This window comes from Ictidomys tridecemlineatus, chromosome 1 (genome assembly GCF_052094955.1).
Source record: "Ictidomys tridecemlineatus isolate mIctTri1 chromosome 1, mIctTri1.hap1, whole genome shotgun sequence".
NCBI lineage: Eukaryota > Metazoa > Chordata > Mammalia > Rodentia > Sciuridae > Ictidomys > Ictidomys tridecemlineatus.
This window is the reverse complement of record NC_135477.1, coordinates 150,154,924-150,176,296: the sequence shown is the minus strand read 5'-3', so window position 1 is coordinate 150,176,296 and position 21,373 is coordinate 150,154,924. Positions and strand designations below refer to the sequence as shown.

The 21,373-nt window shown below is 42.6% G+C and overlaps 1 pseudogene; it reads left to right on the top strand.

The window, feature by feature from the left end:
• The first annotated feature begins 91 nt into the window (after nucleotides 1-91).
• On the top strand, nucleotides 92-17,067 carry LOC144377644 (barrier-to-autointegration factor pseudogene; annotated as a pseudogene).
• Nucleotides 17,068-21,373: the final 4,306 nt, after the last annotated feature.

Genomic DNA, 21,373 nt, shown 5'->3' with positions numbered 1-21,373 from the left:
GGCAGGTCCAGGTGAGAAGAAAAGCAGAAGGCATGAGTTTCTTGTGCCACCCCTACCTCTAGGCTTTTGGGCTGCTTCCTTGATGCCCATCTGGGCACTTTCACCCACCTCCAGGCTCCATCTGGTTGGGCTCTGACTCTGGGAGGGTGCTTCATTCTGTCTCACAGAGAAAGAGCACCTAAAGAAATAGAACCACAGGACTGGACTTAAGGTCGACAGGATCAGGGAGTGGTGTCTCAGGTTGAGGCTTGAAGGAGGGAGAATCATGATTCTGAGTTGGGAGGAAGAAGGTGGGGAGTGGAATAATCCCTGCAGTGTTCATAGCATGAAGGGAAATTTCCAGCAGTCTCCAAGGATCATTGACAAGGAGAGGTGAGGATAGGAGTCGGGAGATGTGGAATTGGGGACTGGAATTGGGGAGTGACCTGGGAAAAAGCATTTGGAGGGAAGCCTGGTGCCACAAGGGGGGTATGAAGGGCCTTGCAAGGTAAATTGTTCATTCCAAACATTTGACCACCAAAAATTTGGGGCACAAATGAGAGGAGACTTGGAACCGTTAACATTGGTTTGTGTAACATTGGGACATGTCAGATTGAGCTCCCAGAGTTGAAAAAGGTAGAATCAACAGTGCTGATCAAAAAAGACTCCTCCTCTGAGGATGATGTCAGGGGTGTTGGGTGCAGTTGTATGGCTTACGTACCATACAACCTGTATGTAAGTTGAGAGATTTAAGCAGAGATGGTTGGAGTAGAGCTTGAGGTTCTGAGACCTAGCTCAAAGCTGTGATGCTAGACTGATATTGTCCAGTGATTCGACCTCACCTACTGTATTGAGCAAACAGGCCTGGACTCCAGGGCAAGCACGAAGTTAGGGATGAGGTGCTGTGTGCCCCAGTGTCCCAGCATCCCTCATCTTGGACTTGTATATAACATAGGCAGTGACACATGGCTCATGAAATTAGTGGGAATGAATGTGATATCAAAGCCCCCAGCTCTCAATTTGGGGAGGCCTTCCTTTCCACTTGCATTGGAGGAGTGGAATGAGCAGAAAGGACAAAAAGATGCCTTCATCTTGTGGGATCAGTCAACATCACACATCTCCAGCAGGTGTGGTGGCACACACCTGTAATCCCAGTGGCTTGGGAGGCTGAGGCAGGAGGATCACAAGTTCAAAAGCCTTAGCAACTTAGTGAGGCCCTAGCAACTTAGCAAGACACTGTCTCTAAATAAAATATTTAAAAAGGGCTGAGGATGTGGCTCAGTGGTTAAATGTCCCTGGGTTCAATCCTTGGTACCAAAAAAAAAAGTACACACTTCCAATCCTGTACCTCTACACTCCCACCGTGGCTGCTGCCATTAGCCCCCCAGGCCAGGTCTGATGTGGCCCAAATCTGCAGCCTTCCCTCACTTCCCATCCTAGGCCTCCAGCACTCTCCAGATGGGGAGAGGGCCGAGTTATAGTGAACCAAGGAGAGATGGCTCTGTCTTCCTCAGCACCTTGTTGGCCTGTTTTCTGGAGTGGAATCAGCTAGTGACCCTGCCTTGCTGGCTGGGGTGTGGGTGCAATGCAGTAGGACATAGTTGGCCTACATGGATATTATAATAATACTATTACTTTTTGAACATTCATCACATACAAAATACATTGCATTATTTCACTGAGGCCTCTAAGCTAGGTCCTATTTATTAACCTGTTTTATAGATGATAAGGACAAAAAAAAAAAAAGATGATAAGGACAGAAAAGTACCTTGCCTAGGGCCACAGAGCTGATAAGTGGTGAACTTGTGGACATCTCTAGAATCTGCCTCCAGAAAGAGATTTCACCCTTTTCCCTGCACAGCAGGAGCCCATGCACAGGGGTTTCTTCCCCTGCAGACCCTCCTCAGCCTGAGAGGTCCAACATGCAGGGCTTCACCTCTGGGAAGAAAACAGACCACAGGGAGATTCAGAGTATCTGCCCCATGACTCCTCTACCTTAAGGAAGATGTGGATTTTATTGATGGGAAGGGCCCTCAGAGCTGAAGAGTCCTGATGGCACTTCAGTGGGACCCAAAGGTGGCACCATGACTGAGGGTTGTACAGACTACTCAGGGAAGGCTTGCTGGTGGATAAGAGCCAGTCAGAACAGGAAAGATTTCCAGAGGAATTTGCATATGGAAGGCAGAGGCTGGAGAGAGCTTGTTAGGTTTAGGAACTTGCAAAGAGTTTAGTGTGTTCCTGGCACCCCAGTACTGTGCAGGAGTTGGGGAGGTGGGCAGCAGAGGGAAAGTTAGGGTGAATCCTGAGGATCTGTGAACACCACATTAGGCAACTTATACTTAATTCAAGGGGCTCAGGGTTTTCAAATGGGAGAGTTTGAGGACAAGGGTTAGATCCATGTTGTAGAAAGATCCTTCCGTGACAGAACCTAGTGTGAACTGTAGGATGGGGTCTAAGAAACGAGCCTGGCCAAAATGAGACATGATGAAGCCAGAAGGAGGCAGTGAAGCAGGGGGTGGTGGGGGAGGTCTTCTCAGCCCCCAGAGTCTGTAGAGCTGTTGGTTCCTCAGCTGTTGGCTGGCCAGGATCAGCTGCACTACTGGGTCTTCCTTCGAAGAGGGTCCACTCCCCTGCAGTTTGTTTAGCCAAATGGATACATGCACACAGCCTTTTTGCCATCTCGGCCCTCATTCCTTGGGAGCATTTTTTTTAAAGCAACAATAACAAAGGGAAAAGCCATTTCTGGTTCCAGCATCAACAGGTACAGAACTTGGAAGTCATCTTTTCCATGATTACAACAAGAAAACAGCTCAACAGACTGAAAAATGATCACTTATTTTGGACCCATCCAAGAAATGAGTTCACAGGGCAAACTGCTACCCTGAAATTTAGAGACAAGCAAATTCACTCAGCCACAAGCAGCTTATCTAGAGAAGTTTCTGGAGCCACAAACCAGTAGTAATACTTAAACAGTAACTTTGACAAATGGGTGGAGGCTAAGTGTGGGCTCATGGTGAAGAGCCAAGAAAAATTCCAAGAAAATTAAACTTAAAAACATGCCCTAACCTGGATGGGGTGGGGTGTGCCTGTAGTCCCAGCTACGTGGAAGGCTGAGGTCAGGGATCACTTGAGTCTAGGACTTCAGGGTCAGCCTGGACAACATAGCAGGTTTTATCTTAAAAATAAGAAAGTGAGCCCAGCACAGTCTCCATACCAGAAGCCTGTCCTCTAGGACCCCCTCCCCCAGAAGATAAAAATCTATCAGAGCTTGTCTCACCAAGGGTTAGGACAAATCTGCAGTGGAATAGTGGTGGATAGCCTCTGAAGGAGCTTCAAAGACAGACTGGATTGAAGAAGTTCTGAGGGAAACCCAAAGACAACAGAAACAAAACCAAGGACATTAGAGGAATTAAAAACTTCTGGCAGTTACAGTAGACAGACATTAATCTTCATCCAACTCCTAAACAGATTAACATTGAACCTCACACTAGAGGTCAAAGTCAGTTCTTTACCCAAGAATTACATGTGAATCATGTAACAAGGCATCCTAAGAGGCAAGGAAAAAAACAGACTAAAGAGACAAAGTATACTTCAGAACTAAATCCATAGAGGATACACATTTTGTAATTATCAGGAAATTTTAAATAACTGTGACTAATATGTCAAGGACTCTAGCCTGCGATGGGCTCATCAGTAGACGGGACACACTAAGAAAAGAATCAGTGATCTTGAAGATCTGGTAATAGCAATATCAAAACTGAAATGCAAAGAGGAAAAAGAATGGAAAGAGAGGGAACAGAACATATGAGAATTGTGGAAGAATTTCAAAAGAATGGCACAACTGGAACACCAGAGGAGAAGGAACTGTTCAAGTAATCATAAATTGTCTCATGAGACAATTAATTTAATGAGACACTGAATTACAGTCTAAGAAGCGTAGAGAACACCAACTAGGATAAATACACAAAACAAAACACAGAATAAAACAAACAAATGAAAAATGACACCTAGACACAGCTAGTCAAAGCTAAGATCAAAACCAAAAAATATTGAAAGAAGCCTTAGAAAATGCCTCCAGCTTATGTATGGAGAAAATGGGTAAGAATTACAGCCTACTTGTCAGATCCAATACAAACAAGAAGAAAGGAAAATGAAAAATATATTTTTTTCCTCTTGTACTGGGATGGAGCCCAGGGCTTCACACATGCCAGGCAAATGCTCTACCAGTGACACCTCCAGGCCTGGGAGTGAAATGTTTTAAGGGTTGAAAGAATAAAACCTCATCAACCTAGAATTCTATATCCAGCCAAAGCATCTTTTAAGAGCATATGTAGTAAGGTCAATAAGCCATACACTTTAAAAAGGTTTAAATGGTGAAATTTATACAATTAAAAAAATTTTAGGTACCGTTGATTGAACCAGAGGTGCTTAACCACTGAGCCATACCCACATCCCTTTTTATATTTTTAAAATTTTGAGACAGTCTTGCTAAATTGTTTAGGGTCTCACTAAGCTGCTGAGGCTGGCTTTGAACTCCCAATCCTCCTGCCTCAGCATCCTGAGCTGCTAGGATTACAGGCATGTGCCACTAAGCCCAGCTTGTTATACAAATTTTATCTCAATAAAACATGAAAAAGAAAAAACTTAAGCAAACAAAAGAGGTTTATTGCTAGCAGAGTTGCACTGCAAGAAACCTAAGGAGTTCTTTAATGAGAAGAAAAATATCATAGGTCAGAAACTCAGATCTACTCAAAAGGAAGCATGTCAGAAAAGGAATAAATTAAGATAACACATATTTCTTCTTATTTATTTATTATTTTTTAAATTTTTTTTAAAAGAGAGAGTGAGAGAGGAGAGAGAGAGAGAGAATTTTTTAATATTTATTTTTTAGTTCTCGGCGGACACAACATCTTTGTTGGTATGTGGTGCTGAGGATCAAACCCGGGCCTCATGCATGCCAGGCGAGCGTGCTACCGCTTGAGCCACATCCCCAGCCCGTATTATTTATTTTTTGGTACTGGGGATTGAACCAGGGGCACTTAACATTTGAGCCACATTCCCAGCCTTTTAAAAATATATTTTATTAAGAGACAGGGTCTCACTGAATTGCTTAGGGCCTTGATAAATTGCTGAGACTGGCTTTGAACTCGAAATCCTCCTGTCTCTACCTCCTGAGCCACTGGGATTACAGGTGTGCACCACCATGCCCAGTTTGTATTTCTTATTCTTAATTGATCTAATAGGAATTATCTGTTTAAAGTAATAAGAGAAACAGTGTATTGGGGGACTATAGTACAAGCATAAGATGAACAACAGATGTTATAAGAATGGGGAGAGAGGCATTGGGAACACTCTGTTGTAAGGTACCTACCCTGTCCTTGAAGTGGTAGAGTGTAATTTTTAAAATGGGTTTAGATTCATTGTAAGTCTATATTACATCTCTAGGGTAATGAGATAAAATATTTTAAAAGAAGTGTAACTGACATGATAATAAAGGTAAGAAAATGCAATCAAATTCTTAATTAAACCAGAGAAGACAGAAAAGGAGGGGAAGAAAAGCAAACAGACAAATGTGGTGAACAGAAAACACATTGTAGACATTATCAACAGTTTAACGGTAATCTATCAACAATCAGTTTAAAGGTAAATGGCCCTGAATACATCAATTAAAAGACAAAGACTATCAGATTAAAAAATAAAAGGACTCAACAATATGTTGTTTACAAGAGATATACCCTAAATATAATTAAACAAATAGATTTAAAATAAAGGGATGGAGGGACTGGGATGTAGCTTGGTGGTACAGTGCTTATCCAGCATGCACAAAGCCCTGTATTTAATCTCCAGTACCACAAAAATGAATAAATAAAAGGGAGAATGATATGCTATGCTAACAATTATCAAAAGAAAGATGGAGTAGTGATATTAATATCAGACAAAGCAGACTTTGGAGGAAAAAAATTATCGGGAGAGAGGGGTATTATGTAATGATAGTGTGGTCACTTCTAAGAAGACATTCTCAAATCCTTAATGTGTATGTACTCAACAAGAGAGCATCAAGATATATAAGGCAAAAATGTATAGAGTTACAAGAGAAATAGACAAGTCCATTATTATAGTTAGAAACTAAAACACCCCTCTTATCAGTAATTGACAGATCCAGCAGACAAATATTTAGTAAGGATATAGCTGTAGTGACCAAGACCAACAATCCACTGAATCTAGTTGACATTTTTAGAATACTTCATCCAAAAATAGATACACATTCTTCCCAAGTTCACATGGAACATTCACCAAGATAGGTTACAAACTTGGCCATAAAACAGAGTGGGCTCTTGATGAAATTAAACTAGAAATCAACAACAGCATTGTGTCTGGAATAGCGATAGTTCCAACTTTTTTTTGTACCGGGAATTGAACCCAGGGGCACTTAACCACTAAGCCACATCCACACCCTTTTTATTTTTATTTTGAGACAGAGTCTGCTAAGTTCTTGAGGCTGGCTTTGAACTCACAACCCCCCTGCCTCAGCCTCTCAAGTCACTGGGATTATAGATGTGGATTGTGCCTGGCAGTTCCAAGCTTTATTGAGATTAAAGAATCTTTAGGAAGGTTATCCAGGCAGCTTGGGGTGACAGAATCCCTCAAATCATACAAGATGGTGGGTCTCTATTCTTGAGTATTTGGTTTGTTGCTTTCACTGGAGAGCCAGCTGTCAGCTGGAGGGTTTCACTGATGCCATTTCCATGGCCCTAATACCAAAGGTCACAGCTGTTGAAGTAACAGATCTCCTACCCACCCAGAAGTATGATGGAGGCTTGGCCCACTGGCTTAACTGCTTGTTTGGGACTTTTTATTTCCCCTGTGCTATTTTGGCACAATTCTTAGTCCAACGTATGGTTCAGATGTGCAGTGGAGTTTGATGGCAAAAGAGAAAAAGGAGCCATATTAGATACTGAAGCACTAGCCATCCTTGACATTGAGTAAACTAGATGTGTTAGGGTTCTGTAGAGAATAGAAGCAATGGGAGATTGTGTGTGTGTGTGTGTGTGTGTGTGTCTGTGTGTCTGTGTGTGTGTGTGTGTGTGTGTGTGTGTGTGTGTGTGAATTGAAAGATTGAGATTAAAGTTTATCATAAAGAAGTGGCTCATGACATTATGGAAGCTGGATAATGCCAAGATCTGAAAGGTGAGTCAGTAAGCTAAAAGCCCAGGAAGGCTGAGGGTTTTATTCCAATCCAAATTGGAAAGCCTGAGAATCAGAAGCATCAGTGGCATGTGCCATTCTAAAAGCTGTCAAAGTCAAGACCCAGGAAGAGCCAGTTTAAGTCTGAAGGCAGGGGAAAAAAGCCTTTTTGTTCTACTCAGGCCTTCAATTGATTGGATGAGGTCCATTCATTGTAATGGAGGGCAATTTGATTTAACTAGTCTACGGATGTAAACAATAACCTCATCTAAAAACACACTCATGGACACACCCATAATAGCGTTTGACCAAATGCCTTGGCACCCTATGGTCAAATTGACACATCAAATTAAGCATCACACTGGGCAATAAACTGGGAATCCTGAACTCTGGTTTCCTCTAGGGAATCAGAGAATCTGGTAAGGGAAGGATTCTTCACTTGCTCACCTCCTTGGCTCTTATCCTTTTGATTGGGCCCTCTCTTCCAAACTACAAAAAGAAAAGAAAAGAAACTACAAAAAGTCCTGCATTAACTGACTGTGGTGACCATGAGACTACACCTTGTTAAACTACTACTGCCCAGACCCTTCCCTGGCTGAGGGCCCCAGCCACTGCTCTGCATTTTACTGAGACCAGACTCCTCAGCTCAGATGAGACTCCCTTGTTGACATGGCAGGCTAGGATGCTGCCACCTAAATCCCTCTCTTCCATGCGCTCAGGGTCAAACTTGCACTGGACTCCCACAATTCTCTCCCTCTCCTATCTCCCTCCCTACTTCAGGCACTTTCTCTAATAAAATCCTTACACGGTTAATCCTGGTTTAATCATGTCTTGTTGGCTACTTCTGTGAGGACCTGGACTAACACACTGATTTTTTTTCCTCCTTTAAAGAGACATCATTATACACAAAGAACACATGTTTCAGAGAAAGGTCTGGATTGCAATTTGAATTTTGTCACTAGCTGTATCATCTTATTCAAGTCACAAGTTCTTTAGCCAGAGCTGCTGGAGAGAGAATTCCTAGCATATTAAAAGATAATTGCTATATTGGAATGTGCTTTGTCCCTTAAGGGTTCGTATGTTGGGACCTTGGTCCCCGGAGTGGTGATATAAGAGATGGTGGATAGGACCTTTAAAAACTGGGTCCAGTGGGAAATAATTAGGTTATTGAGGGTACTGCCCTCTGAAGGAATTCTGTCGTTCTTATGGGAGGGTTGTTATAAAAGACTGAGACTGACCCTATCCCCATCTAGTTCCCTTTTTTTCCATGTGATTTCTCCCTCACCCATGTGCTCCTGCCATGATGCTGTCACCATGAGGTGATGTAGCCAGCAAGTCCTTGTCAGATTCAGTACCATACCCTTTGGATTTTTCAGCTAACAAAACTGTGAGCACAATAATTGTCTTTTCTTTATAAATTACACAACTTCAGGTATTTTGTTATAGTTACAGAATATGAATTAATAAAACAAGAATTGTCAAATCCAAAAAAAAGTCCATGTTTAGGTAATAGTACTAGACCATTGTCAGTTTTATAGTTTTGACAAATACACATTAGTTACATAAGATGTTGGAAAACTGAGTAATGGGTACTGGGGATTGAACCCATGGGTCTCCTGCATTCCAGGCAAGTGTCCTGTCACTGAGCTACATCCCTGACTCTTTTTATTTTATTGTGAGACAGGGTCTTGGGGCTGGAGCTATATCTTGTGGTACAGCATTTGAGTAGCATGTACAAGGCCCTGGGTTTGATCCTCAGCACTAAAAAAAAAAAAAAAAAAAAATTCACTACTCTGCCTTTTGGCTAAGATCAAATGGAGACAGGGTCTTGCTAACTTGCCCAGGTTGCCATCTTCCTGCCTCAGCCTCCTGAGTAGCAGGGATTACAGTCATATGCCACCATACCCGGTTTACAGGAACTTTCTATTGTATTTAAATATTTAAAAAGATGGAATCGTGGCTCAGTGGTAGAGCACTTGCCTAGCACAGTCAGGCACTGGGTTCAATTCTCAGCACTGCATATAAACAATTAAAATAAAGGTCCATCAACAATTAAAATTTTTTTAAATAAATATTTTAAAAGCTTGCAATTTTGAGTAGCAAAAGCAACCGTTACAGGAGCCGGAGCTGCCTATTAAGCTCAATCAAGATGACAACCTCCTAAAAGCATCGAGACTTCGTGGCAGAGCCTATGGGGGAAAAGCAGGCAGGGAGCCTGGCTGGGATTGGTGAAGTCCTGGGCAAGAAGCTGGAGGAAAGGGGCTTTGACAAGGCATATGTCGTCCTCGGTCAGTTTCTGGTGCTAAAGAAAGATGAAGACCTCTTCCAGAATGGCTGAAGGACACATGGTGCCAATGCAAAACAGTCCCAGGACTGTCTTGGGTGCCTTTGAGAATGGTGTGACACCTTCTTGTGAGGTTCTCTGGGGAGCCCTCAGCCCCTAGCCCCATTATCAAGTGTCCAGAGTCTGCAGCTGAGTGGGGGCTCCGTGTCCTCTACAAAGGAAAAGTTTGCTATTGTTATACTCAAGGGTCTTTGGGAGTTCTCTCCCCTCCCCATTTCAATCTTTTCTCTTGCATGCAACTCCCTTTCTCTTTCCCCTGCCAGTTCCATGGAAACCATTAACCAGCTTTTCTAATTGGATTTCTGGCCCCTTCCCTCACCCCCATCTTCACCTCTGGTCTGTTTGATGCCATTTGGCACCTTTTTTGGATAACAGCCACTGTCCTTGTAAAGGTTTTTAGATCAATAAAGACAGTGGCCTTCAAAAAAAAAAAAGCTTGCAATTTTATTATAAATGTAAAATAGTCCCAAATAAAAAGTTCTTAACAATAAGGTACATATGAGCAACACAGTAGTTCTTCAGTACATGATAGAATCCTGTCCTTCCTTTCAGGCTGACAGAAATTGTGAAGTGTCTCTGTTACTGCTTCTATGTGAGCCATGCCCCCGTACCACCAACAGGGGTTAGCGTGTGAACTTCCCCAACTGTGATATTGGATTAGGAAGAAGCACTGTTTTGTTTAGTGGAAAAGGTAAAACTATTTTCTTGTCTGATAACTCAATATTGGGTATTTCCTTCACATAGAAAGGAAGTGTCTGAGTCTGTTTTCTGTTACTGTAACAGAATATCTCTGACTGTAATTTATAAAGAAAAGAGGTTTATTTTCCACTTTCTACTCCGAAAAGTGGAAAGTCCATGATTGGGTAGCTACATCCAGTGAGAGCTTTCTTGTTGGTGGGACTCTGCAGAGTCCGGAGGCAGTGCAGAATGTCACATGGCAAAAGAAAGAGCCAAATTGCCTCTGAAGCACTTGGAGATAGCCCATTAATCCATGAGTAGGTTAATCCATGCAAGAGGGCAAAGGTCCCACCTCTGAATACCTCACAAGGGCATTACATTTCAATGTGAGTTTTGGTGAGGAGGAAGATGTTTGTCCTTAATGACTATTCCCTAGGATCTACTCCCTCATAGGGGCCTCCCTGACTACCCATTCTAAAATAGTTCCCCAGAACCCACACAATCACCTTGGTTTTTTTTCCTTTCCCTCTCTCCCTCCAACCCTCCATCACATCCTCTCTATCTCTCTTTCTTTCCAATACTGGGGCGATTGGACCCAGGGGTACTCTACCACTAAGCAACATCCCCCAGCCCTTTCTAGTTTTTGTTTGAGACAGGTTCTCACTAAGTTGCTGAGGCTGGCCTCAAATTTGTGATCCTCCTGCCTCAACCTCCCAAGTAGCTGGGATTGTAGATGTGAGCCCACGGTGTCTGGTCATAACACCTTGTTTTATTGCCCTTACAGGACTTAAATCTTCTTTATCCTCTCTGCCCTGCCTCCATCCCAGTTGGATATCAACCCCATTCCCAGTTCAGGGCCTAGATATCTTGTTCACTGCTGTGTCCCCAGTGCCTGTGCCCACTAAGCACTTCCTTGTGATGAACTGAGTTGATGTTGTCCTGGTGGCATGTTCCAGCTCCCATCTCTGCTGTTCTTGATGAGGCCTCCTCTGCTCCAAAAGATGCTATTCAGTTTTCCCATCCTTCCCTGAAGATCTGGCTCCATGCCTCAGCCTACTCCTGGGCTCTGCCTTCCTGTTCCCTATTTGTCCTTTCTACCTGTCTCCCTGTCTGCCACCAACTGCCATGCTCTCTGCCAGCCTTTATTCTGCCTCATTTAAGCTCATTTGTACTAGTTCCCTTTTTAGGAGCAACCCCTGAAGCGCAGCACCTGTTCTGGGTGGCTCGGGTTCCCTTTTCCTAATTAGTACACTCAGCAAAGTAAAGGTGCTCCCTAAATGGCTACTTCCTTCCCTCTGGAAACTCGCTGGAGCCGAGCCCAGCTCACAGGCCCAGTGGCAGCTATTTCTTGGCAAGCCCCTTTACCATCACAGGAGGATGCCTAGAGCAACTCAGAGATGCTCAACTCCTATAGGGCCAAAGGTCAGAGGAACACACTGTGAAAATTCTGTATTTTAAGGGGTTATAAAGCCCAAGTGCTTATTGTCATTTGGATATGGTCTGGATGTGACTTGGTCCCCAAAGTTTCATGTGTTGGAAGATGGCCCCTAGTGTGGCAGTGCTGGAGGGTGGAGAGACCTCTAAGAGGCAGGGCCTTAGACTGGCCCCTCTTCACTCTTTGGCTTCCTGCTCTCACTGTGTGATTTCTCCCTCTCTCCCTCCCACCATGTGGTAATGCAGGCAGTGGGGCTCCTTGCAGAGATGACTCAGTGTCCTTTGGACTTTAGGCCGCCAAAACTGTGAGCCAAATAGACCTCTTTTCTTTTTGAGTATCCAGCCTCAGGTATTTCATTATAGCAATGCAAAACTGACAATACAGTGCTTTGGGGCTGACCTACCTTCCCAGATGACTTGTCTTCCTTTTTGCTGTGACCCACCCTGTCCTCATTACAGGCAGGGCTTTAGACCTCAGTCTTGGGGGCTGCAACCCAGGAGAGGGTCTGATGGGTTCTCTCTCTCTCTCTCTCTCTCTCTCTCTCTCTCTTAGAGAGAGAGAATTTGTTAATTTTTTTTTTTTTTTTTTTTTTTTTTAGTTTTCGGCAGACACAACATCTTTGTATGTGGTGCTGAGGATCGAACCCGGGCTGCACGCACGCCAGGCGAGCGCGCTACTGCTTGAGCCACATCCCCAGCCCCCTGATGGGTTCTCTTGAAATCGGAATGAGAAAGAGATTTAGGAACATTTTTTTCACTCTTATAGTTCAAAACCAGAAGGCAGCACTTAGATAAAATTGCTCAACTGGAACAATCACCTAGAACCTCACCCAGGATGGAAGACACACTTTACCAACAGACTCAACACACATCATCACATCCACCTTTCACTTCCTGCTGCTGCAGGAGCACATCATTAAATCATCCTGCTTTTCATAAAATTGAAGCCAAGGTAGAAGCAGAGGAGTGAGGAACTAACTGAAGGGTCAGTGAGAATTATTTAGGGAGGGGAGAGATTCCTGGAGCTGGTCAGCTAAAGTTGTCCCAACTTTTGAATTCAGCTAGGTGTCAATCCCACCTCCACCAATAACTCACCATGCAACCTCTAAAGCAAGTCACTAAATATCTCTGATCCTTGCTTTCTCCATCTGTAAAGTAGGCACCTTACACCAGAGTACCCAATAAGGGTAGTTTTTTTTGTTGTTGTTGTTGTTGTGTTTTTTTAGAGAGAGTGAGAGAGGAGAGAGAGTGAGAGAGAGAGAGAGAGAATTTTTAATATATATATATTTTTTTAGTTCTCGGCGGACACAACATCTTTGTTGGTATGTGGTGTTGAGGCTCGAACCCGGGCCGCACGCATGCCAGGCGAGCGCGCTACTGCTTGAGCCACATCCCCAGCCCCAAGGGTAGCTTTTATTACCACCGAAAGACTAAAACAATGAATGAAGCCATATTTCTCCTGCTTCAGAGAGTCACATTACCTCATCATGCCAACAATTCTAACTTAAAAGTCTACTTGAGCTTGCTGGGGACTTTGAGGGACTTGCAATTCTGTCTTGCCAAGAGATGCAAGTAACAGTAACAGCTGTTAAGGGTAATCACTCATGAGGAAATAAAAGTCATAGATGAAAAGACAGATAACAGACAAAGCAAGTCCACAGTTTAGAACTGAGATTAATAGAAGCAAACCAGAAAATATATTTAAAAGAATAAATATAATCTAACCATGAGGCCAGGCACAGTGGCACATGCTTGTGATCCCAATGGCTTAGGAGGCTGAGGCAGGAAGATTGTGAGTTCAGAGGCAGCCTCAGCAACTTACAGAGGCCCTAAGCAACTTAATGAGACCCTGACTGAAAATAAAAAAATAAAAAGGGCTGGGGATGTGGCTCAGTGGTTAAGTATCCTTGGATTCAATCCCTGGTACCCCCCCCTCAAAAAAAAAAAGAAGAAAAGAAAAGAAAAAGAAAAAGAAAGAAGATGAGTTTGTAGGAAAACAAACAAGAAAAATATAAAAAATGATAGCAGTTTGACAAAGATGCTGTTAATTTAATGGCAAAGGTAGTCTTATAAATAAATGGTGCTGGGATAATTGGATGCAAAAAAATAGACTGTTATCTCAAAAGTTTAATTTAAAATCTATCATAGGCCTAAATGTAAGAGCTAAACTATAAGACTTTTAGAAGGAAATGCAGGTGATAATCTTCATGACCCTGCTTAGGCAAAGAGTTCTTAGATATGACATCAAAAGCATGATCCATAAAGGGAAAAGATGATAAGTTTGATTTCCTCAAAATAACTTTTGCACTTCAAAAGAGACTGTTAAGATGGAAAAGTAAACCATACGCTGGGAGAAAATATTTGTATATCATTTGACAAAAGACTCATATTCAGAATAAAGAACTCTTACTACTGAATCAGAAGACAACCCAATTTAAAAATGGGCAATCAGCTTTTTGTTGCTGTGACAAAATACCCAAGAAAAACAACTTAGAGGAGGAAAGATTTATTGTGGCTCACTGTAAGGTCAAGTGGCTCAGTCAGTCTAAGGTCAACTGGCTCCATTTCTTTGGGCCTGAAGTGAGGCAGAATTTCATGGCAGAAGGTCACAGTGGAGGAGTATTGCTTCAGTTATGGTGGCCAGAAAGCTGTGGGGGGGCAGGAGAGGGAGGGAGGGAGAGAGGGAAAGAGAGAGAAAGAGAGAGAGAGAGAGAAAGAGAAAGAGGGAGAGAGAAGGAAGGGGTTTGAGGAAGATGAACCCTTTCAGGGCATGCACCCAGTGACCTACCTCCTCCAGCCACATGTCACCTGCCCACAGTTCCACCTCAGTCCTTTTAAATAGGATGGACTGATTAGGTTGCAGCTCTCACGATCCCATCATTTTACCTTGGAACATTCCTGCATTAACACAGGAGCTTTGAGGGGATATCTTATATCTAAATCATAAAACCCTTCCAAGGCATGTCCCCAGTGACCTACTCACCCTAATTAGGTCCCACCTCTTATAGTTTCCACCACCTTTAACAATGCCATCAAATTATGAATCCATCAGTGGATTTAATGAGATCAGAGCCCTAATGATCCAGTCACTTTCCAAAAGCCCTACCTCTGGACTTCACTGTATTCAGGACCACACTTTCAACACATGAGTTTTGGGGGGACGTTCTAGTCCTAAACCATATGAAGCTGTAATCAATTGACTGATTTGACTACGCTGTAGCCAACTAAGTTGTTTTCAATGCCTCACTTCTGTTTTCTGGGAATGCTTTCTGATCACCTGGTTGTATGCAGGTCTCATGATCTGCTCTAGTTCCGGGAGTTGGCCAATTTGTGAATCATTTTTGTTTTGTTCTTCTCAAATAAAATCTACTCGATTTAACTGATCTTTCAGCACTAAAAGTTCCCCTTTGCTCTCTGTGCACCACCCTTCCTGTTGCAGGGGGTTACATATGCCTCATCCAGAACTTGTTTGGCTCCCCCTCTTTCCCTGCGTATCTGCTGTTCCCCTTCAGATGTCCACCCCAAGTGTTGCTTCCTCAAGAAACCTTATCCAGATCCCCTTACTAGACCCTTACCCCAACTGCCCCAGAATCACTGCTTGCCAACACTTGTTACTGTTACAGTCTTACAGCTGTTGTGGTTATATATATATCTCTGACTGTAAGCTTGGAGATGTCAGAGATTGCGTCGGTACTGGCTCACCGCTGTCTCCCCAATGTCTGGCACTGGTAAATATTTATATGTAAATCTCTTAGGAGGCCTCCACTTAAAATAGTAATTCACTCTCCACACCAAGGGAAAGAGGGACTGATTTATGGAAGGTTAATCTGCTCCAAGCAGGTGTCTTTCATTGTCAACTGATATGTCTATTTCCTAGAATACCATGATCCTTTCTAGTAGAGAGATGATAAAACCAGAGATTATCGCAGTGATATAAATCTCTCCAAGGACTGGAAACTGAGACCTGGACATAGGGCAGCCAGGGCTCAAGGCAGACCCTGAGCTCAGAGTCAACCAGCAGCCAGGAGACCTAGATTCTAGTTCTGGCCCTACCAGTATCTAGTTGAATGGCCTCAGGCAAGTGTTTAGCTTCTCAGGATCTCTGGTTCCTTATCTGTACAGAGGCCACTGAACAAGATTTGTGCTGTGATTGCTAATCTGTTCCTACTGCTGTTTCCTCTTGAGTAACAGCCGTTCTTTGGGTCAATTCCTCTCTTCCTTTTCTTTTTCTTTTCTTTTTGAAGGGGGCATAGTGGGAATTGAACTCAGGGCCACTTGACCACTGAGCCACATCCCCAGCCCTATTTTGTATTTTATTTGGAGACAGGGTCTCACTGAGTTGCTTAGTGCCTTACTGTTGCTGAGGCTGGCTTTGAACTCGCAATCCTCCTGTCTCAGCCTTCCAAGTCACTGGGATTAGAGGCGTGCACCACGGTGCCCAACTCCTCTCCTCTTCTTTATAACTAGGATCAACCACTGATCATTTAAGGTATTCATCCATACAAATGATTCTTGGGACTTAATGATTCCTAATATCTGCAACAGCTATAAAGATGCAATAATCTATATAATCTCGTATGACCTGGCCAATTCTTGACATTCACATTTCAATTCAAAATGTCACTTCCTTAAAACTATTTCTGAACATCTTAAAATATTCCTCTTTTCCACCCACTTTCTCAGTTTCATTCTATGTCATTCGCCTACAACTCTCTGCAGACATCTTGTTTTTATTTTTCTTTTCCTCTGCCTGGTTTCCCACACTAGTTTGAGTCCCATGGGAGCTGGTTTTGTGGTCTAGCATATAGATTCTTCCAGAAAAGGTCCCAAGTGTGCTTAAAAAATGTGGATTCTGACTGTTCTGTGATTATATCATATATTTACTGACAGCATAGGGGGGCTTTTTGGACACATTTTTTGAAATTAATGTTTCCATGAATTAATTTCACCCTTCCACACATTTATGAATGACAAGGCTCACCTATCATACAAAGAATCTCCAAGGTGTATGATAAAATCAGAAGAATCCCTGTTCAAAAAGTCTTAAAATGTACCTTTGAGGATTATCCAACTGTAATTGAGATATGCAGATATCTCTTACTGGGTGGGTTCTAACATATACTACAGGTTTTTGGATCTTGAGTGAATTTCTTAATTTCCATCCTGAATTTCCTTATCTCAAAAATGAGAATAAGGTGCTGGGGGCGTAGTTCAGTAGGATAGCACTTGCCTAGCATGCATGAGGCCCTGGGTTCCATCCCCAGAACCTCAAAAAATACAAATTATAGCGCTTTTCAGCTTTTCTTTGAAGACTATAAACACTGCTAAATCACCTATCTCTGTCTTAATATTTGGTATGTGGTAATTCTCAATAGACAGAAATTATAATTATGATTAGGCTATTTATGTGCAAAAACCCCACTATTTTGTCTAGTTTGATATATAACACCATGAGCTAAGTATATTAATAATTGATGTTATTTAATCTTATTTTCTTCCTTCATGAATTAAACATTATTGGAAAAACTGAGACTTAAGTTAAACGGCTTAAATCATTTACCCAGATACTAAATGGCAGAGATTGAAATTGAACGTTGTCTATTTGATTGGAGACCCAGTTTTCCTACCACTGTTCTGAAGCTATTTTCTTCTGGCATTTCTTTTGCGTTTGGAGTTTAAGGATGGACAGAGAAGAGGTGTGGGGATGTCGCTCAGTGGTGGAGCACTTGCCTAGCTTGTATGAAGCCCTGGGCTTGATATCCAGTAGCACAAACAAAACAACACGAGAAGAGTGGATAGAGGAGAAACCTACAACAGGTCAAGTTGAAGTCCAGGTAAGAAGAACTAAAAAGCAGAGCCCCCATGTTTTTGTCTAAGTGTTAGAGCCTCTTTTCATTTTAAAGGCCTCCAAAGGCCATTATAACTGCAACTAGCCTTAGTACAGATTTAAAATAGCAGGTGGTCATTACTTATCCTCAGTAATCAGCAAAGGCACTTCAGTAATTAGGTCAGGATGTAAAGATGAATTACCAAAAGAAGGGATTTCCATGAGGTTCTCTAACTTCCAGGAACTCTTCACCTAACTGGAGATCCACTAGCATTGACCTTGCGCAGAGGACTCCAAGCCCACCCCTGTGAAGCCACTTTTTGTAATCTGTTGGGGATGTTGGCTTTCCTTATGGATAAGAGACCAGTGATTCTCAACTGGGGGATTTGTTCCCCTAAGCACACTTGGCAATGTCTGAACACATTTTTGGTTTTAAAACTGAGGGGATGCTACTGCCATCTAGTGGTATATGCCAGGGATGCAGCTAAGCATCCTATAATGCACAGCACAGTCTCTACAATCACCCATTCTGAGATGTTGGTAGTATTGATGTTGAGAAATTCTGGTGTAGACCTCTGTTCACTAGTTGTGTAACTTTGAGCAAGTTACTTTCCCTCTCTGATATTAAGTTTCATTATCTACAGAGTTATAGAACATGATGTACCTTGCACAGATACTAGGTGCTCAAACTTAATTAGTCCTCTCTATCTGTGTGCTCTTCCAAATTATGGATCAAAAAATATTTGGAAAAAATTGCATCTGTACTGACCATGTACAGACTTTTCCTTGTCATTATTCCCTAAACAGCAGAGTAGATAAAGTATTTATATAGCACATACTTGTAATGCAATATGGCCCAATCTCCCCAATTTCCTGAGAACCAATATTCCCCCACCCCAGCTTCCTCATACTGATAATGGAAACTGAGAGGTTGTACCTGACCCAGGCAGGCACCAAGGAAACTGGAATTGTAAGGTATTTATGTTACAATTAGTAACATAAGTCAGCATAGTCTAGCTAAATCTACATATGCATATTTCCTGGCTTTTGTTTCTATTAATTGTAACTGCTTCTATAGGACCAGCAGAGAGATTAGCTGATTTTCCCCCATTTGGGCCAAACTGTAATTAAATTCATTTTTCTTTTTACATGGTTTATTTCTTACGTGGGCAGGTGACCGAACCTAGTTAGCCAGGATCTAGGCAGGTTTCTTGGCTTGGCTGCCAGTAATATTAGGGATTTTGAATAATCTACAGATAATTTGAAGTGTGCAGGAGGTGTTTGTAGGTAACATGAAGTACTAAGCCATTTTATATAAGGGACTTGAACAGTATTTGCTTTGGGATCTGCAGGGAGGTCTGGAACCAATCCCCCACAGATTCCAAGGGATATTGGCATGCTTTGGATGGAGGGAGACTTGCTCCTGAATAGTAAGAAGGCATTTTTTTTAGATATCTTTTTTTTGTCATTGTTGTTTTCATCCCCAACTTTCACTAATTGAGGTATCATCACAGTTTTTGAGAATTAAAGTATGTCGACACTTCTTTTTTCTCACCCAGAATCAGAGCCAAACACTCTCATACTGCTTCTTAAAGACTTATGCAATTTGGGTGAGCTAAGCACAAAAGGAAGACATTGCTAAGTTTGATCTAGATGACAGATAAATTCTGAGATCAGATCAAAAGATGTTTCTGGCTTTTAGGTCTAAATTCAGGCCTCTGGGCTGGGAATGTGGCTCAGGCGGTAGCATGCTCGCCTGGCATGCGTGTGGCCCGGGTTTGATCCTCAGCACCACATACCAACAAAAATGTTGTGTCCGCTGAGAACTAAGAAATAAATATTAAAAAATTCTCTCTCTCTCTCTCTCTCTCTCTCTCTCTCTCTCTCTCTCTCTCTGTCTCTCTCCTCTCTCACTCTCTCTTAAAAAATAAATAAATAAATAAATTCAGGCCTCTATCTTTAGCAGGTTTTTCTCATACATTCTCGTGAGTAATAACAATAACTATCACGTTTCACTTACTAGGTCTGTTAGCTTTGCATCACTGTGACAAAATACCTGAGAAAAATCAACTCAAAGGAGTAAAGATTTATTTTGGCTAATGGTTTCAAAGTCACTTGGCCTCATCACTTTGGGCCTATTGCAAGGCAGTATATCATGCCAGGACCCCATGGCAGAGGAAACTGCTCACCTTACAGTGTTTGGGAAGCAAAGAGAGAGAAAGGAAGGCCCCAGGGTCCCAATAGCTCTTTTAAGGGCATGCCCCCAAAGACCTAACTTCCTTCCGTTAAGCCCCACCTCCTAAAAGTTCAACAACTTCCCAATAGTTCCACAGGTTGACAACCAAACCTTTAGCATATGTGCTTTTAGGGGACATTTAAGAGCTAAATCCTAACAATAGATCCCTGTACCCCAAAGGCTCATGTCCATTTCACAAAATGCATTTAGTCTATCTCTAAGAGGTTCCAAAGTCTTAACAGTGTCATCATTGCTCAAAAGTGAGACTCAGGCAAACTCAGCTGTGATTCTCTGTAAAAAAGAACAAATTACATATATCCAAGGTATAATGGAACTGGGTAAACATTCCCCTTCCCAAAGGAAGGAATAGGGAAATAAAGAGAGATCAAGAACAACACAGAAGCAGGAATCAAAGAAACACAGAAATCCGGGGATGCAAACATTAAACCCTCTCTCTAGCTCTGTATCTGGCACACATGGCTTGAGCTCTGAAGTGTAACAGAGTTCACTTCATGTTTTGAAGTCAAAACCTCGCTGCTTGACCACTAGTGACTTGTGAAACCGACATTATTTTCCCTTCCTCTTCCCCTTCTTCCTTTCCTAATCATGGGGGAAGCAAGACCATCATTCTTCCTGCCCTAAACCAAGTTATCTGTGATTACATTCACTGCTGACAAGAATAAAGGAACCCGGGGGGGGGGGGCGGGGGGGAAGAGTAGAAGTTCAGTAGAGTAGACAAAGGGGAATGAAGGGAAGGGAGGGGTGAAAACAGGAAAGACAGTGGAATGAATCAGATGTAACCTCCTGTGTTCACATATGAGCACTCGACTCGCGTAACTCCACACCGTGAGAACCACAAGAATAGGAAGTTAGACTCCATGTACGTATGATATGTCAAAATACACTCTACTGGCATGTTTATCTAAAAAGAAGAACAACAGAGAAAATAATAAAGAAATCCCAGACCTGGAAACTGGAACAACAGATTTCTCAAGTACATTAGTTGAACATTAATTAGATCTACTGATAATGATACTTGAAAAACAGCCCTTGTATCCACTTTTTAAAGTTCTCTATTCCTCTTGGCAGTGAGAATGGCAGCTTCTGTGATGTCAGTCTCCTCCCTTTCTATCTACTAGCAATATAATTAAGGTTTTTCTCAAACCCTGTTCTTGTTATTGGATTGGCAACAGGAATAAGGACCAAGCTTTAGTATCAAAAGGGCTTGGTCAGCTGGGCACAGTGGTGCTTGCCTGTAATCCCAACAGCTCGGGAGGCAGAGGTGGGAGGATTGCAAGTTCAAAGCCAGCCTCAGCATAAGTGAGGTGTTAGGCAACTCAGTGAGACCCTGTCTGTCTCTAAATAAAATACAAAATAGGGCTGGGGATGGGGCTCAGAGGTCGAGTGCCCTTGAGTTCAATCTCTGGCACCCCCTCTCCCCCAAAAAGGCTTGGGCAGACCTGCCTTTACAGCCTTGCTGGTTGTGGCATACACGGCCCCTCTCTTGGACTGGCTCCGCTCACTGCCTGCAGCTTCCCCTGGCAGGCATTCTATGTTTCTGGCACCCTCCGCTTCACTCTCACAGCTTCACATCTCACCCTGTCAGGAACAGCTTACAGGGAATCTAACTCTGTCACACACTAGCTTCCCGGGCTTTCCTTTGAAATATTGGTGGGAGCCTCTGTGACCC